At 45.9% G+C, this 20243-nt stretch overlaps 1 protein-coding gene across 1 annotated transcript in view; it reads right to left on the bottom strand.

Annotated features, from left to right (window-relative positions):
* LOC139753116 (uncharacterized) overlaps nt 1-20243 on the bottom strand; it is a 63845-nt gene that overhangs the window by 41432 nt on the left and 2170 nt on the right. The gene's annotated exons all lie outside the window — the stretch shown is intronic.

Here is a 20243-nt window from a genome sequence, read left to right as displayed (position 1 = left end):
GTGATCCACACGAATGACGTAGGGTGGTGGAGGTGGTGGTGTGGTCCACCTTAGTGACATGTATGGTGGCACTGGTCCACAAGAAATGAGGAGGGGGGCTTATACGTTCACAGCATCAGCGACATGTCGTTTAAAAACAAATAACTGCATGGAGTTAACAAGGACACCCACAATATCAACGCTCCTACATAAAAAAAAAATGGCCATTTATCTGTTCCATGGAAAATTGGCAGGTGCCACTTCCCGTGCCATTAACCCGGTGGCCATTACCTCTCCTCTCGGCCACTAGCAAGTGCAAAATCTGAACAAGTTCTATGACAACTCACGAAGATGTACGTTGTGGGTTTTAAGACAATCGGTGTTATCTACAATGTGAAAAAATTATCAGTGAAATTTTAGGGGAAGGTAATGGGGTTAAAAATAGGGAAGATAATGGGGTTAAAAATAGGAAAGGTAATGGTGCTAAAAATAGGGAAGGTAATGGGGTTAAAAATAGGGAAGGTAATGGGGTTAAAAATAGGGAAGGTAAGAGTACTGGGAACATCAATATGAAAGGTAAAATAATGAGGGGGAAAGAAAAAGATTGGGAAGGTAGAATAACAAGAACAAAAATAGGGAAGGTAAATCAACAGGGCAAAAAATAAAAAGGAAGGCAGAATAATTGGAACAAAAAAATAGGGGAGGGTAGATTAATGGGATCAAAAATAGGAGAGGGTAAATCAATGGGCCAAAAAATAGGGGAGGGTAAATCAATGGGACCATAAATAGGGGAGGGTAAATTAATGGGACCATAAATAGGGAAGGCAGAGAAACGGGAAGGAATACACGACAGGGGGACGCCATCAACCCCCACGAACTGTATATAGTACCCAGAAGTGGCAGAACAACTGACAGAATGAATTCCGACCATGTGTTTATTACGGAGACAGTGTCTTTGCACCTCTGTACGTTTGGACACAGGTTCTGCCAACTCGGTCCCTATACACGGGCGCAGGGGTTCTGACCCTGAACCCTCGAATCGCCACCAAGAGCGTTACACCACAAGAAGAAGAAGAAGAAGAAGAAGAAGAAGAAGAAAGCTACGCCGGCGTCACACACACATGATGTAAAACATCTCGCTACTACAACGAAGTGAAAGGCCGCCTTAGCGAAGGTGTTTTTGATCTGAAATTGAAAAAAAAAAAAAAAATAAATACATACGTCTGGCAATAAATATGCCTAAACTTTTTCTCTTTTTTTTCTCTCTCTTCCTTCACAACGAAGTTATAAAAGTTTTCTCGGCATCCTAAGTTAGAGAAACACGGCTGAGGACAGCGTGGGAGCAATATATATTCTTCAAGGGGATCTGGTATCCATCTTACCCTAAAAGTTTCGGTTACGTGTGAAAATACCAGAGTAGCAATACCATCAACACAGCGAAACATTGGCTATAATTTCTCGCTCTTGCGATACAGAGTAGAAATTGTGGTTACAATTACTGTCCTCCAGGAGATAATATCATCAGAGACCATCAGGTCTTCTGTTAACTGTCCTCCAGCGTATAAAAACAGTTATATAGACCATCAGGTCATGTGTAAGACTATAAAACCACTTTCCTTTTAGTAGATCACTGATAAATCCATGATCAAGTCTCAGATAACCTCGTCACACATTATGAGGTCTTAAGCATACCTGTCTTCCCTATGTATTTCACACACACACACACACACACACACACACACACAAACATACGTGCCTCTCAGCCTCAGAATATGTATGGGCTGCCAGGGATATACACACAGTTCCTCCGTTACCTCTTGTATGTATAACAACGAGTTAATCATCTTCAAGAAGACATTCAGCATCTGCATAGTGGGAAGCCCAGGCCAAAAGGCATCGGATACCCTGGCATTATCAATCCAACGTTACGGGAGGAAGGCACAAGGGCAATATAGAGTTGATTCAATGCCAATGTATTCATCTCGTTGCTGATTGGATGAAGTCGCAAGCAACTTGAAGGTGATTGGGCGAAATTGGAAAACGTACGACGTTCTTCGGGGGGGGGGGAGAGAGAGAGAGAGAGAGAGAGAGAGAGAGAGAGAGAGAGAGAGAGAGAGAGAGAGAGAGAAAAAAAAAAGGAAATCAAAATACTTCCACGATGAATGATCGAAACGATTTCTCTTTCGTGTTTGCTATTTTCCCATTCGCTCCTACGTCGTCTAAAAATGTCGTGTATAAAATGTATAGAACATCCTTTTCCGCTGAATAACCAACCAATGGATCTTGAATACGGGTTGGGTAACAGAAATAACGACGGTAATAATAGAAAAAAAAAAAAACCTAGGCTGAAAATGGAAGCAACTTACAACGTATAAAAATCCTAGTGGCGTTGCTAGCAGGTGGGGAAAAAACACCACACGGGACTATACCCCATGCACTGGTGTGATCTGGTTGAGGTCGACATTCTAAGCAAACACATCAAGCCTGAGAAATGAGTCGAACCTCACCTGGTCCGTTACAACAGTTGAGAGAGAGAGAGAGAGAGAGAGAGAGAGAGAGAGAGAGAGAGAGAGAGAGAGAGAGAGAGAGAGAGAGAAGCAATCTGGCCCTCATGACAGCTATGCAAAGTCACCTTAATCAACGGCGCGCAAAGTTGGGTTAAGGGAAATGACGCTGTAGTGTGCTTATATATCTCAAAGGCTGTGGAGAGTCAGGCATACATCACTGCGTAAAGTTTAGTGTAGTGTAGCACTGTGTATTCTGCAACGGGAGCACAAATGAACCACTAATAAACAAATTGTTCATACTTTAGTCTTAATATATATATATATATATATATTTTTTTTTCTTTCATACTATTCGCTACTTCCCGCATCAGCAAGGTAGCGCCAGGAACAGAGGGCCGGGCCTTTGAGGGAACATCCAGCCCCCCCCCCCCCTCTCTGCTCCTTCCTTTGGAAAATTAAAAAAAAAAAAGGAGTGGGGAGGATTTCCAGCCCTCCGCTCCCTCCCCTTTTAGTCGCCTTCTATGACACGCAGGGAATACGAGGGAAGTATTCTTTCTCCCCTATCCTCAGGGATAATATATATATATATATATATATATATATATATATATATATATATATATATATATATATATATATATATATATATATATATAACAAGGTTTAAATAAAAACTTTTTGCCTCTAAATTACTATGCAAGGTGGGTTGTCTGGTACCCAGCAACAAAGTCCGAATCAACCTCAAATTCTAAATGTTTTTTTCCAGAGTTCAGCTGCTGCCTCCCACGCCACTGAGGGAGGGTGAAACGATGGGTTGGCTTTATGAACCAGAAACCAGAAGCAGTGACGACATAATAATGACACGGGACATGCATGAATGCAGAGGCGTAAAGAGCTTTTAAAAAGAACTAAGCGTGCGAAGCGGACTTGGCTATAGCGAAAATGGCTGGCGTTAGCGATGAATGAATAAATGACAAGTCACAGGAGCTTCTGCCTCCCATCTTCGTATGTTAACAGGATGGAAACCCTCAAAACTGACGACTTGACACACCTCCACGTAAAACGAATATGGGAAAGGTAATGTGGGGTTTGTATGTTAACGGAATTTAAGTTCATAAAATATAGGCTGGCATCATTCGTTCGTGTTAACTTTTCGTTCTGTTACTGAATTCTTCTTCCTAGGCTTTCAAAGTGTTCATTTCCATAAATATCCTAGGCTTTCACAGTTGCTCAAGTCGATAAATGGCCACACAAATGTCCTAGGCTTTCACAGTGTTCATGTGCATAAATGTCCTAGGCTTTCACAGCGGCCATGTCCATAAATGTCCACGTAAACTTCCACTGTGTTCATCAAACGTCCATTAATATGTCCTCAGACTTTCACAACGCCTGACTTTGATCATGGACGAAAAAAAAGTGAACTTCCCTGTTGCAGCGACCATGGTCGAACAACAGTTTTCTATACGAACATGAGTTAAGAGTAAATTTCAAATATTATTTCCAAGGTGAATGCGGGGAACAGTATTATTTCTCTAACGTTTCTGAAGGTTGACACAGCACAGGTCTATCATGCAACTCTTTCTCAAGACACTGAAACACCCAAGAGACAAACACTACTGAGGGAAACATTACCTAAAAAAATATACCACACCAAAATTTCGACACTAATTATCCCATTGATTCTGCAGCTAAGAAGAATGTCAATGATGTGAAAAGCAAAACAAAACATTTTTTCGTCATTGCCTTCTTTTCCAAATTGGAGGCTTGTTGTAAAATGAAATATATATATATATATATATATATATATATATATATAGAGAGAGAGAGAGAGAGAGAGAGAGAGAGAGAGAGAGAGAGAGAGAGAGAGAGAGAGAGAGAGAGAGAGGAGCGTGTATTAAGACCGCTTATTTACATGCAATACGATGATAAAATGAAATCAGTAATAACTAATGGTATGTGACACTAACAACTCAGTACCCCCCCTCCCCATTTTTTTTTCTTTTGAAAGTCTCATTAATATATCACGATATATCAAAAAACTAAATTTCATGTCTAGTAATATCAGTCAGTAAATAAAACATTCTCTTTTTTCGAAGGAATGCCTGATGATGATCACAATGTTTTATATTGTTATTCTTAACCATGCGTTTACAACTGCCCTTAACCAACGCCTACAATGTCAAATACGTTATCTCCATTAAGGTATTCACAAAAAGAGCAAGGACTCTCATTTTAAGAGAAGCTTATGATCATTTTGCTTCTCTCCCAGGTGACCAACCAACACACAACGAGGAGGCAGACTGCCAGGGAGGGAAACCCGTGTTGTTCAACACAACTCCTTCCTGCCAACGAGGTTTGTTTACACTGGGAATCAACATGGCGGCGCAACATGCCTCTGTGACGTCAGGTACCTTTCCATAACACTTCAATAAAATCAAAAAAAATCTCGAATTTAAGCCACTGAAAAAAGAAACATTAATTTTCTTTAATCTTGATAGAGATTCCATTAAATATTGGGTACTTGCATCTGTTTTTTATACCCTTTTTCCACCTTCTGAAATGTTGCTGTACCGAATAACTATTGCTATGTCCTCCTTCATCGAATCAATTGTCCACCCTAAACTTCTTTTTATTCTCAAATGTCATACAATCACATACAATGAAGCTCACGTCATCAAAGACTTATTATTGCACTTAAAATCAGTCATTATACAATTGGGTTTATATTCATTCATTGTTCAATAAATTCAACCCGTGTCTCCAACGTGAATTCTCCAACACAAAAGAGATGAAGCATCCACATTGAAGCTGGTCCCGAGGGCGTCATCTACGAAAAGATTTACTAAGAAAAAAAAGAAAAAATAAAGAGGACGCGTTTGAGTTAACTGCGCCACCTGCAACCAGTTAAGGGTGACGAGCGTCCTAATCATTATCTCCCTCGTCAGCCAGTCAAGGGTGACGAGCGTCCTAATCATTTATCTCCCTCGTCAGCCAGTTAAGGGTGACGAGCGTCCTAATCATTATCTCCCTCGTCAGCCAGTTAAGGGTGACGAGCGTCCTAATCATTATCTCCCTCGTTAGCCAGTTAAGGGTGACGAGCGTCCTAATCATTTACCTCCCTCGTCGACCCCAAGTACTCCAGATGCCTCGTACAGGACGGACTTTATCTGTGAAAGTGATAATTAGACAGTTTAATCAATCCAATAAACAAATAATCAAAACTTAAAACTAAAAGCCAAAAAAAATCACCCACAAAGAGATAAGCAAACATAACTGAAGAAATGCTATGAAATATTTAAATAAAAGATTAAAGCGAAAACCAAACATAAGACAAGCACTTTCTTTTTTTTTTTATAAGATTAAAAAGTATAATTTGGAGTAAACAAACGGATGTTCCAAATATGCGAATGTTAGGTTGACAACTTGACCTATAACATTCTCAGCAACAAAGGGTGTGTGTGTGTGTGTGTGTGTGTGTGTGTGTGTGTGTGTGTGTGAAAAACAAAAAAACAAAGACAAACTTCTTAAAAAACAAAGGCTTGGAATTTCCAGACATTTTAAAATATCGTGAGGAATAATCTTGAGATGCCTTCACAGCTGCCATCGATTTTACGCCAGGAATGAGATATTTGGTGAGAGCTGAGTGACTTCACATCCAATACCACCAGCGATATATATATACCTCCTGCTTCCCGCTCTCTTCAGTCCACCTCACAAAGTGGGAAGGGCTTTGAAAACCAATGAAGAGAGAGAGAGAGAGAAAAAAAAAGAGTTGGGGTTAAATAAAGCGAGTTTCGCACAAATACGAAAAATAAAACCTAAATTACACCACGATAGCCTATTATTATCTCTGGCCTAACTAAGATTAGCCTATTATCACTAAGATGGCCTACCATTATATCTAACCTAACTCTGATAGCCCTATCGTTATCACTAGCCTATACTACGATACCCCTATCATTACCTCTTAAGCTGGCATAGCATACTAGGCCAGCTCAGCCTCGCCATTTCTAAGCTAGGTTAGGTATCGTCTGAGCTACGCCATTTCTAAGCTAGGTTAGGTATCGTCTGAGCTACGTCATTTCTAAGCTAGGTTAGGTATCGTCTGAGCTACGTCATTTCTAAGCTAGGTTAGGTATTGTCTGAGCTACGCCATTTCTAAGCTAGGTTAGGTATCGTCTGAGCTACGCCATTTCTAAGCTAGGTTAGGTATCGTCCGAGCTACGCCATTTCTAAGCTAGGTTAGGTATCGTCTGAGCTACGCCATTTCTAAGCTAGGTTAGGTATCGTCTGAGCTACGCCATTTCTAAGCTAGGTTAGGTATCGTCTGAGCCTAAGCTCGGCCTCGTCATTTCTAAGCTAGGTTAGGTATCGTCTGAGCTACGTCATTTCTAAGCTAGGTTAGGTATTGTCTAGTCTAAGCTCGGCCTCGTCATTTCTAAGCTAGGTTAGGTATCGTCTGAGCTACGTCATTTCTAAGCTAGGTTAGGTATTGTCTAGTCTAAGCTCGGCCTCGTCATTTCTAAGCTAGGTTAGGCTTCGTCTGGTCTAAAGTGACCGAACGTTTCTATTCATTTATTTAAGAGTTACAAAAGGGGTTTGCAACAGCATGCAATCGTTGTACTAGTGGGGAAGGGAAGAGAGGGAAGACACGTTCCTAGAATAGCATGGCTCGCAGAAACATCCACTTTAGAACAATTAAACTGAGGCCAGGTCGGCCGTTCTAACCCGGTTTTGGTCCACTGTCTCTTCCGGTTAACGCTACGACATCCAAGTGATTTTCTCACATCCGGACTTGCCTGACAACGTAGGGCACTTTGATGGGTGAAAACCGAATATTTGTGGCACGCTGTAAATGCCCAGCAATGATTCTACAAGGGCGACGGTGTGCTATATATATATATATATATATATATATATATATATATATATATATATATATATATATATATATATATATATAAATTACTGATGCAAGGGGGGAAAATAAAGAAAATAAAAAAACGACGGAAGGGAGCCACAGCATATGAAACACGGTACATGCAAAGTAACAGATTTCCATATATATATATATATATATATATATATATATATATATATATATATATATATATATATTCTGAGGATTTATTTAGGGTAACCACAAAATCTAATGTCCGACTCTGTCATAATGAAGCTCTGGAGAGAAAAAAAAAAATAAAGACAGCTATTGATAAGGGGGGTCAAAAGGTCAAGGTCACATCTAGCATTAACTAAGTTAATTTTTGAAGAAGATTTCGTGTTCGCGCAATTACTGACTTTCAACAGGATAAATTTTCTATGAAGTTTCAGTCCGTGTTGTTTTCCCTCTCGATAAAGAAAAGATCCCGATTCATATTGAGATGAAAGGGTCGAAGGTCGAAGTCTGTGTGATATCCATATGATGAAAAGGTCGAGGGTCGAAGTCTATGTAATATCCAGTGGGATCTTCGGGGGTTGTATGTTACACCCTTCGGGGCGAGACAGGTCGGTATTACTTCTATTGATTAAGGGCGCCTTCCAGGTCCTGAAGCTAGTATTTCTCAAAAATGCCTCTATATCCAGGCCAGGTAAACATTAAGACTTTAGGTAAACCTTAAGACTTTAGATAAACCTTAAGACTTTAGGTAAACCTTAAGACTTTAGATAAACCTTAAGACTTTAGGTAAACCTTAAGACTTTAGGTAAACCTTAAGACTTTAGGTAAACCTTAAGACTTTAGGTAAACCTTAAGACTTTAGATAAACCTTAAGACTCTAGGTAAACCTTAAGACTTTAGGTAAACCTTAAGACTTTAGGTAAACCTTAAGACTTTAGGTAAACCTTAAGACTTTAGGTAAACCTTAAGACTTCAAAAAGCTTCACGTACCTTTAGATACTTATTTCTACGTAATATCTCGGGAAAATATCCTTCTCTTAACGACCCAGTTGGCAGGGATGACCTCTGACAAAGGAATGAGCAAGGGAAAAATACAGGAAGAAAAAAAAAAATATATCCACCTAAGCAATTCTAACAAAAGAAAAATGATCGTCTGAATTGAAAAGAAAAAAGAAAAATGAAAAATGGGGGCGAGGGAAAACGCCTAGTGCGTCTTAACATGATAACGATTTTAACTTCACAACGAAGGTGGAAATTCGAGGAAGGAGACACCAGAACCGAGACTTATTCTCCAAATGATGCAACCTGAGAGAGGGAGAAACTCCATTTCTCTTTCTCTCTCTCTCGAGAATTCTCGCACCGCCACATCCAACAACAGATATACAATGCTTTAGCTGTCTGTGGTCTCGCACTGAAGCTGGCGGGCACTTAGTCTCCCGTGTTGAACAGCGTTCCCGTTTAAGCCCAGACACTGTTTCTGTTGTAGGTGGAGACGGAGCGCCTACCACGATGACTGTGTGGTGTTTGTGGCTGGCTGGCTGGCCCTCCTCCCCTGCACACACAGCACCCGTCTAGACAACCAGAATCCCCGTTTAGGCTCATGTAAAGTCCTCTCTCTCTCTCTCTCTCTCTCTCTCTCTCTCTCTCTCTCTCTCTCTCTCTCTCTCTCTCTCACCCCCATGCACTGACAGCCCTGCCTCTTACACCTTGGTATCAGGGTCCTTTGACTCGAGATGTATGAACGACATCAGAATAAGGTCCTCCTCCCTGGGGACCATCAACCCAACCACCCCCTCAGACGCCCTTTCAAAAGACATCTATACATCGCGCCCGGAATTAATAAGGCGAACTCCTCCTCCTCCTTCTTCTTCTTCTTGTCACCCGCCCCGCCGCCCCCCTACCTTTCTGAAAGAAGCTATCTCGCTCCCCTTCTCCCCCAACGAACCAGCAGCTCAGAAGAAAAAAAAAAAAAAGCCACCCCTTGGCAATCAAATCTTCTTAAAGGAAAAACGGAAATATTACAAGTCTTGAGATGTTCCCTCCTTGCTTCCGAGACGTCTCGTTGCCGTACAGTATAATACCCGATGCACGTCGCTCTAGGCTGCTCAGGATCTCATCACCCAAGGAGCTTCCGTGTTTACCTCCACAGCGTTCGACAGCGGTGGCGTTCAATCTGTCCAGCGACTCACAGAGTCTGATGAAAAATTGAAGATGTATTACCTTAACGTCGTGTTTTATGATATTCATATATTAAACGACACCCGCTCAATAAACGGGAGTTCAAGTCATTAAGATGGATTGTTTAACGTTGAACCATTGTATCACTCCTTAAATATAGGTCATAAAGCTGTTTTAAACCTAATTAGGCACGCCATGGATCATTACACTGCTTTCTTAGTATCAATGCAGTTACTTCACTGTTTCTATATCTCTTCTCTTAATTTTCATGCGCTAATGTGTGTGTGTGTGTGTGTGTGTGTGTGTGTGTGTGTGTCTGTGTATTTTACGGGGAGACAGTCTTACACTCGTGTTGCCCCGTCTCTTAACCCTATATAAGTGTACCGTGCCTTTTAGCTCTTTAAGCCATGTCATCGCTTGTCGACCCGCCACTAGGGGAGGATGAGCAACTGGGGTGGATGTGGGCCGACTCTGACGTCACGTCCCTGGATATGAACCCATTCCGACCCGTGTTGACTCATGGTCAATAATGCTAACCACCACACCTGTGTGCGTCTGGGAGTGGGGAGGGTCGGGGGGGGATGATTATGTGTTTATATATGCAAATGTGCGCGCGTTTGCGTGTTCGCACGCCATGGAAATGGACACACAACTACATTTACACTGTGTGTGTGTGTGTGTGTGTGTGTGTGTGTGTGTATAAGCATTTCAAGCGGTGATCAACACTCGACTTTTTGTAACCCTGGCATCTCGTAAGTCTGTATCCTTGATAACCAACCAATCTCTCAACACCTGATGAAGAAAGAGGAGGAGGCGGCCGTGGTGGAGGTGGCGGTGCTATCTAGCCAAAATGAGCGCCATCAGCACGAACACTTTGCTTGCCATCGCATCCAAAACTTCCAAAAAAACGAACTTCTTTCAACTAAAGAAGTCATCCACGTCTCTCGTCTGCATCCGCCAGACTCGGCAAAGACGACGAACAAGGTATATGTCATCCATCTCGAAGGCACAGGTTACAATGACGTCTCAATGAACGAACATCATCGTCTTCTTCTTCTTCTTCTTCTCGGGTTCGAATTCTTCTCGGGTTCAATTTCATCACGGGTTCGAATTCGTCTCGGGTTCGAATTCTTCTCGGGTTCGAATTCTTCACGGGTTCGAATTTTTCTCGGGTTCGAATTCTTCTCGGGTTCGAATTCTTCACGGGTTCGAATTCGTCTCGGGTTCGAATTCTTCACGGGTTCGAATTCTTCTCGGGTTCGAATTCTTCTCGGGTTCGAATTCTTCACGGGTTCGAATCTTTAGATCAAAAATTCTCAGTGTCGAATGAATCACCCTCTCGGCTTCACCCCTCACACGACGGTGACCGAAGCTGGCGAAATGAACCCCTGACTCTTTTCCCGTAATAACTATACACAAAGCTTGGATCTAATGGAACCCATCCACCCCACCCGAAGCTCATCTCACGTAAGAGCCTCATTGCCCTCGTCAAAGGGAAGCACACACACACACACACACACACACACACACACACACACACACACACATGTCCCCCTCCCGTCACCAGGGTCCTGGAAGACGCTGCCAAACTCTGATGGTGTGTGTGGTGTGTGGAGAGAGAGAGAGAGAGAGAGAGAGAGAGAGAGAGAGAGAGAGAGAGAGAGAGAGAGAGAGAGAGAGAGAGAGGAGAACTACAGGAAGTAATTTGCGTACAGATGGAGTTTTCCTTCTGGAAAAATAATAATAATAAAAAAAATCCTTTTCTTCTGTCAGTCCAGCCACCAAAAATGTAATCTCTCTTCATCAAGCCTGTGAGAACGTGCGGTGTGGTAGGTCACTAACTGTGGCGGATGTCGACACTGCTGTGGCAAACTAAACTTAAAACACAAGACTCGAAGTGGTGGAGAGACCCAGCCAAGCCAATACGTGCGATACAACGTCGTCTGCAGGTCAAGAACCTTCTGCTGGATATGTTCCGAGATTTCTGTGAGGATTATAATTTCTGAACATATCTGTTCAGTGATGGAATAAATTTAAGTGCGAATTCTAAGATGGAATAAATTTAAGTGCCAATTCTAAGATGGAATAAATTTAAGTGCGAATTCTAAGATGGAATAAATTTAAGAGCGAATTCTAAGATGGAATAAATTTAAGTACGAATTCTAAGATGGAATAAATTTAAGTACCAATTCTAAGATGGAATAAATTTAAGTACCAATTCTAAGATGGAATAAATTTAAGTACCAATTCTAAGATGGAATAAATTTAAGAGCGAATTCTAAGATGGAATAAATCTAAGTGCGAATTCTGAGATGGAATAAATTTAAGTGCGAATTCTAAGATGGAATAAATTTAAGAGCGAATTCTGAGATGGAATAAATTTAAGAGCGAATTTTAAGATGGAATAAATTTAAGTGCGAATTCTGAGATGGAATAAATCTAAGTGCTAATTCTAAGATGGAATAAATTTAAGTGCGAATTCTAAGATGGAATAAATTTAAGTACGAATTCTAAGATGGAATAAATTTAAGAGCGAATTCTAAGATGGAATGAATTTAAGTACGAATTCTAAGATGGAATAAATTTAAGTACCAATTCTAAGATGGAATAAATTTAAGTACCAATTCTAAGATGGAATAAATTTAAGTACGAATTCTAAGCATCTGTCAAACGGTTCGTTTTCTATTTCAACTCAGATCACACAACCAGACCCGACGTAAATACCGAAGCTTGTATGACCCAGTCCAGTCTTCCTTGGCCGCCAACCCCGCCTGGTCGTGGTGTCATGAAACAAATTCATTACGCTCAACCCTGGGGAAATTACGCCTCCATTACCAGACCTCTGGCCCTCTTGGCACGCTGGATAGCCAGGGGGCACCGGTGGTGACCATATCCAACCAACCAACTAACCAACCCTACACGTGACGTAATTACCGAACCTAACCACATCACTCACCATCCAAACTAGGTTTCTAATCACACGTTTTCCACTGTGTCATGACCTCATGTCTCTCTCTCTCTCTCTGGGGCGGAGGGTGGTCGACCTTGCAGGTAGGTGGGGTGCAGAGAGAGAGAGAGAGAGAGAGAGAGAGAGAGAGAGAGAGAGAGAGAGAGAGAGAGAGAGAGAGAGAGAGAGAGAGAGAGAGTGAATGCAAATATAGAGAATAAAGATAGAATTTAGTGTGGAAAAGAAGAACCAAGCTGAACTTTGCCAGTTCTACTAATGTACTTGATTGCAAGACGAACCGGATACTGTTCACTCATGTGGTTCGGATATATATATATATATATATATATATATATATATATATATATATATATATATATATATATATATATATATTTCTTTCTTTTAAACTATTCACCATTTCCCGCGTTAGCGAGGTAGCGTTAAGAACAGAGCACTGGGCCTTTTTTGGAATATCCTCACCTGGCCCCCTTCTCTGTTCCTTCTTTTGGAAAATTAAAAAAAAAACGAGAGGGGAGGATTTCCAGCCCCCCGCTCCCTCCCCTTTTAGTCGCCTTCTACGACACGCAGGGAATACGTGGGAAGTATTCTTAATCCCCTATCCCCAGGGATAAATATATATATATATATATATATATATATATATATATATATATATATATATATATATATATATATATATATATATGACAGAAGCCTTACACCACCATTCATGACAGTTATATATACGCCATATAAACACCACCACATTGTGACACACAAGCCATGCATGACCATCTACGTCGCTCTTCTACCATACACCACCATACAGATCACTGCCATAGGCCAGACGCCGCCATATATCACATAGTACCATAGGCTTTACACCATCACCATAAGGTGACAATGGGTAGTGGGAGGTGAGCGAGCGATCACAACTGCGCTACAGTATGATGACCCGACCTCCTCTTATCTGGTGCCCTAAGCAGCCACGTCCTTGTGTCGTTCATCCTTCCTTCCTTCCTTCCTTCCCGATGAACACCCAGAGCTTTCTACAGCTCCTCCAGGCGATTAAAAAATAAAAAAACACTCCTTCCAACGTCTTTCTTTTCTCCTTTGACTCTGCTTCGGATCACTCCATTTTCAGTCTTCCCCCTCTCTCTCTCTCTCTCTCTCTCTCTCTCTCTCTCTCTCTCTCTCTCTCTCTCTCTCTCAAGGATCTCAGGTTAAACTCAGCTGTCGGTAGACGCATTATCTACTCATACAGCCATCTAAATTCCCACTCGTTTTCTACCACTTGAATCTCAAAACGTTACAGTCTATCCCTGCAGTAACATAAACATGCTGGGGCAATAGCCATACTCCCCACCCGACTGAACACTCCTACACAATGAGCATCATCCACTACGCTTCGCTAAAGCTCAGGGCATTATACAGATGCCGTAGCTATCATATTTCTTCCTTGGGAGCTGCTATGCCATATCGAACGGGGCCCCTCTTCCTCCTCCCCATTATGGAGTATCCACTCGCATATCTGGGATGATTCCTCTCACCTCTCTCTCTCTCTCTCTCTCTCTCTCTCTCTCTCTCTCTCTCTCTCTCTCTCTCTCTCTCTCTCTCTCTTCGCCAGCTCTTCCACCATTCCTTTTCGGTCCTTCGTTTATGTTGCTTTCCCTTATCTTTCTCTCTCTCTCTGTTCTACGGGTATTACTTCGTCCACTGCTCTCCTGAGGTGTGTGTGTGTGTGTGTGTGTGTGTGTGTGTCCCAGGCCCCTATGGTTTGGGCCTCCAGCACGCGCCTAAGCTCTGCTGCTGCTTCCCATAACGTCTGTGTAGGAAGACCAAAACTACACAGGGCCCTAATCTCTCTTGTGTGATCTGAGCCACACGCCAGCCGGGTTAAGGGGCTTCCCCGGGTCCTCCCAGTAATGAAGCTAATTTCCAGACAATGACGCGCGACACACACACACACACACACACACACAGAGCCGGGAAATAAGAGATTAATTTGTCTGCAGCAAAGTTGGGTGTTCGCCATGAGAGAGAGAGAGAGAGAGAGAGAGAGAGAGAGAGAGAGAGAGAGAGAGAGAGAGAGAGAGAGAGAGACCGCCTTCAGGAGCTGGACACGTTTACCCAGCCATAAGGTGGCTCATCTTTCACTCTCCTCTGCCTGACTGACTGACTGACACACACACACACACACACACATGTCCGGCCGTAATGAGACAACGGACGGGTCTGGACGCGCAGGGGAAGGAGGGAAGGAGGAGGAGGAGGGAGAGGAGAGGCACGTTGTTACAACAACAGCAGCAGCGTCTTCCCTCCCTCCCTCTCTCTCCTGGTAACAACCCCCCCCCCCAAAGAGGCACAGCCGACGAACCAAGACCTTAAATCTCGTCCTGTCCAAAGTTTACCTCCCTCCCTCCTTTTTTTTCAAGTGATCTGCCCCCTTCACACCCCGCAAACAATGAGGAGGAGGAGGAGGAGGAGGAGGAGGAGGAAGAGGAAGAGGAGGAGGAGGAGGAGGAAGAGGAGGAGGAGAGGAAGAGGAGGAGGAGGAGGAGGAGGAGGAGGAAGGTGGGGATAAACTTTAATTAGTGGGTCTGGTGTGTGGGCGTCCGCCACGCTGCCGGTCGGAGGTGGCGTTGCTTGACCCAAAATTGCCTCCATCAACTCGACGAACCAAGAACCCCAGGATATATAAAGAAAGCTTCGCGTTGCCCTGAACCATATTGAATTTCCCCAAGAGAACAACGGGAAGGCCGATAAGCAAAACAATAACGATATCATCGCTACCAATAATAACATCAATGATAATGATAATAATGATGATGATGATGATGATAATAATCCTTTCGCGTCATCCCTGAATATATATTTTTTTTTTACGTGACGATTACCCACCGGCTGACGACCTGCGCTCCGGGGAAAACACCTCTCCTCTTTAACCTTGTAAATATTTGACCTGTCGTGACCCTGTGACCTTCCCGCGGCGGGCTCCTCCTCCTCCTCCTCTTCTTCCTCCGCTGTATTCTAAACATTCTTCCACCCGTTCCATAACCCGAGGCGAGAAACGACGGCTCACTGCGCCCACTGGACCAGACGGAGTGGCTGTGTGTGGGGTCGTCTCCTTCTGGGCGAGGATCCAAAGGCGTTCGACCGCCGGGCTTCGGCCTCTCGCTCTCCCCCGTCCCTCCTCCCTGTTGTACCTGGTCGACGCGTCGTGTCATCCACTCGACTACTGGCCGGCCTCCCCAACGAGACGAGCGATCGAAGCGCCCCGCCAGTCGCGGGGTAAGTTGTAACTCGCCATTTCAACGGCCATGGTTGCGCTTCGCGCCAGTTCAGTCAGTACGGGGTCAATGGGCAACACTTGACCCACTCTCCACACAATAACCGGTGACCTCTAATGACCTCTTGGTGTTCCCGACGCTCCCTCTTAATTAAACCAGCGCCTGGGACTTGACCTCTGACCTACAATACTGGGGAATGGTTACATGTCAAGCGTCGGTCCCCGAGGTAGGTCAGAATTTATCCTGTCCGCAGCCTTTGGCAAGCTACGGTGCCACACGGGGTGCGGACGGTGCCATCCATAGGCGACGTACCGTCAGGGGTGAGGTGCCACACGGGGTGCGGACGGTGCCATCCATAGGCGACGTACCGTCAGGGGTGAGGTGCCACACGGGGTGCGGACGGTGCCATCCATAGACGACGTACCGTCAGGGGTGAGGTGCCACACGGGGTGCGGACGGTGCCATCCATAGGCGACGTGCCACACGGGGTGCGGACGGTGCCATCCATAGGCGACGTACCACACGGGGTGAGGTACCACACGGGGTGCGGACGGTGCCATCCATAGGCGACGTACCGTCAGGGGTAAGGTGCCACACGGGGTGCGGACGGTGCCATCCATAGGCGACGTACCGTCAGGGGTGAGGTGCCACACGGGGTGCGGACGGTGCCATCCATAGGTGACGTACCACACGGGGTGAGGTGCCACACGGGGTGCGGACGGTGCCATCCATAGGTGACGTACCGTCAGGGGTGAGGTGCCACACGGGGTGCGGACGGTGCCATCCATAGATGACGTACCACACGGGGTGAGGTACCACACGGGGTGCGGACGGTGCCATCCATAGACGACGTACCGTCAGGGGTGAGGTGCCACACGGGGTGCGGATGGTGCCATCCATAGGTGACGTACCACACGGGGTGAGGTGCCACACGGGGTGCGGACGGTGCCATCCATAGGCGACGTGCCACACGGGGTGCGGACTGTGCCATCCATAGACGACGTGCCACACGGGGTGCGGACGGTGCCATCCATAGACGACGTGGTGTCAGGGGTGAGGTGCCACACGGGGTGCGGACGGTGCCATCCATAGACGACGTGCCACACGGGGTGCGGACGGTGCCATCCATAGACGACGTACCGTCAGGGGTGAGGTGCCACACGGGGTGCGGACGGTGCCATCCATAGACGACGTGCCACAAGGGGTGAGGTACCGCACGGAGTGCGGACGGTGCCATCCATAGGCGACGTGCCACACGGGGTGAGGTACCACACGGGGTGCGGACGGTCGGTGCTATCCATAGGTGACGTACCACACGGGGTGAGGTACCATAAGGGGTAGAAGCAAGTCCTGGTTAACCCCCACGTCTCAGGAGGCTCATTCCACCCATAGCAGAGCTGGACTCGTGGCTGATGAGCCCCACGTCTCAATTCTATGAATAAGTCAGTGTTCGGGACCCAGCCCTGGGCAGCCGGCTCACAGCCAACCCAACTGTTCATCATGGCCTTTACGGTGAGTTAATAATAGGTATTTGCCATGAAATATATATATATATATATATATATATATATATATATATATATATATATATATATATATAGATAGATAGATAGATAGATAGATAGATACATAGATAGATAGATAGACAAATAAATAGACTGATAGACAGATATATGGGTTTACCGGACTCCGCCGGTGTGTGGTTACACCGCGAGCGAAAATTCACCTTAGTCGAGGCCGTACAAAAGGGGATAACAGTCTCGTCGAAGAAATTCTCACTTGAAAGGGGTCCATCATTTCCCTGCAACTGGAAGCAGCGCAGCCTTGGGCGATACTGCAGCTCATGGGAAAAAGAGGTCTTGGGGGGGCAATTATAAATATCAATATATATATATATATATATATATATATATATATATATATATATATATATATATATATAAATCCTTCTAATCACCACCCCATCCTCGCTCACGAAGTTACTCTGTCAGACGTGGTGTATAAACTGAGATCCGATACCGGATAGAAAATGGAAAACCCGGAGTCCAAGTTACCAATTGGATGTGAAAGGTTCACAAGACGGACGACCACACAGAGAGAGACATGATTCGAACCCGTCACTGGAATGTTGGTTGAACCGTGTGACCGAGGCAACGAACGGCGCAGGGAATGTCTCGTCGGGACGATCATGATTCACTTTCGGGAGGTACGGGACGAGAGAGAGATGATGCCCGTGTCAACCATCACACGCAATGCCTGGTGGGGTATAGCCCCCCTCCAAAAAAAAAAGCTCTGTTGATCGTCCATTTGTTTCCTGGAAGTCTCGGAGGTTCGTAAGCGTGGGTGTTTTGTTGATTCGGCTTCGACTCCCGATTCAAAGTTCAGGTTCGGCGGAATGAGTCCATCTTGGCAAAGTTTCGCCGGAAATCAGACCCAACTTGTCGGGAGAATTGCTGGGACGCTAACTAACTTTTGGAAAGGGTGGGTCGAGGGGGCACGGCGCGATTCGCTCTGCCGCCCGCCACGTCCTTTGGAACCTTCGCTGTGGCACTGGAGATCAATACGACACCGAGCTTGATCGAAAACAAACACCTGACACAGGCCCCTCAACACCACCCATCCAAACCAAACCATAACGTCACCAGTAGTGTAGCAATGCCGGCATGGGAGTCTACACACACACACACCCAGGCCAACACCACCCGTCCAAACCAAACCATAACGTCACTAGTACAGTGGCAATGCTGGCATGGGAGTCTACACACACACACACACACACACACTCTGGCCAACGTAGAGATGGTTGATCAGGGAGTCCAGCTTCGACGTGAACCCGGTTCTACTTAATTTCAGCTAAAGACACGAAGGTGAGGACCAAGGAACAGACAGACTGGGGGCGGAAACAGATGGACTAGCGTCTGAGAGAGAGACACTGAGAACTTGTGAGGGCAAAAAGGATTGATGGGAGGCTGTTAGCGTTCAACTAAGGTCCTATTTTTGGGGATGGGAGGAGGAGGAGGGGAACAGTTGAAATGGTGAACATTGGAGACCTGTCGAATGGTCGTGACCGGGGTTGGAAAGGGGTCCGTCAACGACTAGTCGGAGGTCCTCGCCCAAGGAACACCCTCGGGGTCCTGAGCAGGTGAGGAGGGAAGGTCTTCATCGATCGTTGGGGAAGACCATACTGAACAATGTCAGGAGCGGTGCTCTGTGTGTGGGGGACGCCCGAGACTCACAGGGAAACACCAGATTTAGCTAGAGAGGAAGGAGACTTACCAGGGGGGAGGAGACTTACCAGGGGGGAGGAGACTTCTAAGGGGGAGGAGGCTTATCAGAGGGAGGAGACTTACCAGGGGAGGAGACTTACCAGGGGGAGGAGACTTACCAGGGGGAGGAGACTTACCAGGGGGAGGAGACTTACCACGGGGAGGAGGCTTACCAGGGGGAGGAGACTTACCAGGGGGAGGAGACTTACCAGGGGGAGGAGGCTTACCAGGGGGAGGAGGCTTACCAGGGGAGGAGGCTTACCAGGGGGAGGAGGCTTACCAGGGGGAGGAGGCTTACCAGGGGGGAGGAGACTTACCAGGGGAGGAGGCTTACCAGGGGGAGGAGGCTTACCAGGGGGGAGGAGACTTACCAGGGGAGGAGGCTTACCAGGGGGAGGAGGCTTACCAGGGGGAGGAGGCTTACCAGGGGGGAGGAGACTTACCACGGGGAGGAGGCTTACCAGGGGAGGAGGCTTACCAGGGGAGGAGGCTTACCAGGGGGGAGGAGACTTACCAGGGGGAGGGGACTTACCAGGGGAGGAGACTTACCAGGGGGAGGAGACTTACCAGGGGGAGGAGACTTACCAGGGGGGGAGGAGACTTACCAGGGGAGGAGGCTTATCAGGGGGAGGAGGCTTACCAGGGGGGAGGAGACTTACCAGGGGGGAGGAGACTTACCAGGGGGGAGGAGACTTACCAGGGGGAGGAGACTTACCAGGGGGGAGGAGACTTACCAGGGGGGAGGAGACTTAGCAGGGGGAGGAGGCTTACCAGGAGGGAGGGGACTTACCAGGGGAGGAGGCTTATCAGGGGGAGGAGGCTTATCAGGAGGAGGAGACTTATCAGGGGGGAGGAGACTTACCAGGGGGAGGAGACTTACCAGGGGGAGGAGGCTTATCAGGGGGAGGAGGCTTACCAGGGGGAGGAGACTTATCAGGGGGAGGAGACTTACCAGGGGGAGGAGACTTACCAGGGGGAGGAGGCTTACCAGGGGGAGGAGACTTACCAGGGGAGGAGGCTTATCAGGGGGAGGAGGCTTACCAGGGGGAGGAGACTTACCAGGGGGAGGAGACTTACCAGGGGGAGGAGACTTACCAGGGGGAGGAGGCTTACCAGGGGGAGGAGACTTACCAGGGGGAGGAGACTTACCAGGGGAGGAGGCTTATCAGGGGGAGG

This window comes from Panulirus ornatus, chromosome 14 (assembly GCF_036320965.1).
Source record: "Panulirus ornatus isolate Po-2019 chromosome 14, ASM3632096v1, whole genome shotgun sequence".
Taxonomy (NCBI): domain Eukaryota; kingdom Metazoa; phylum Arthropoda; class Malacostraca; order Decapoda; family Palinuridae; genus Panulirus; species Panulirus ornatus.
Note: the sequence above shows the minus strand (reverse complement) of the source record. Positions and strands in the feature narration are given on the sequence as shown.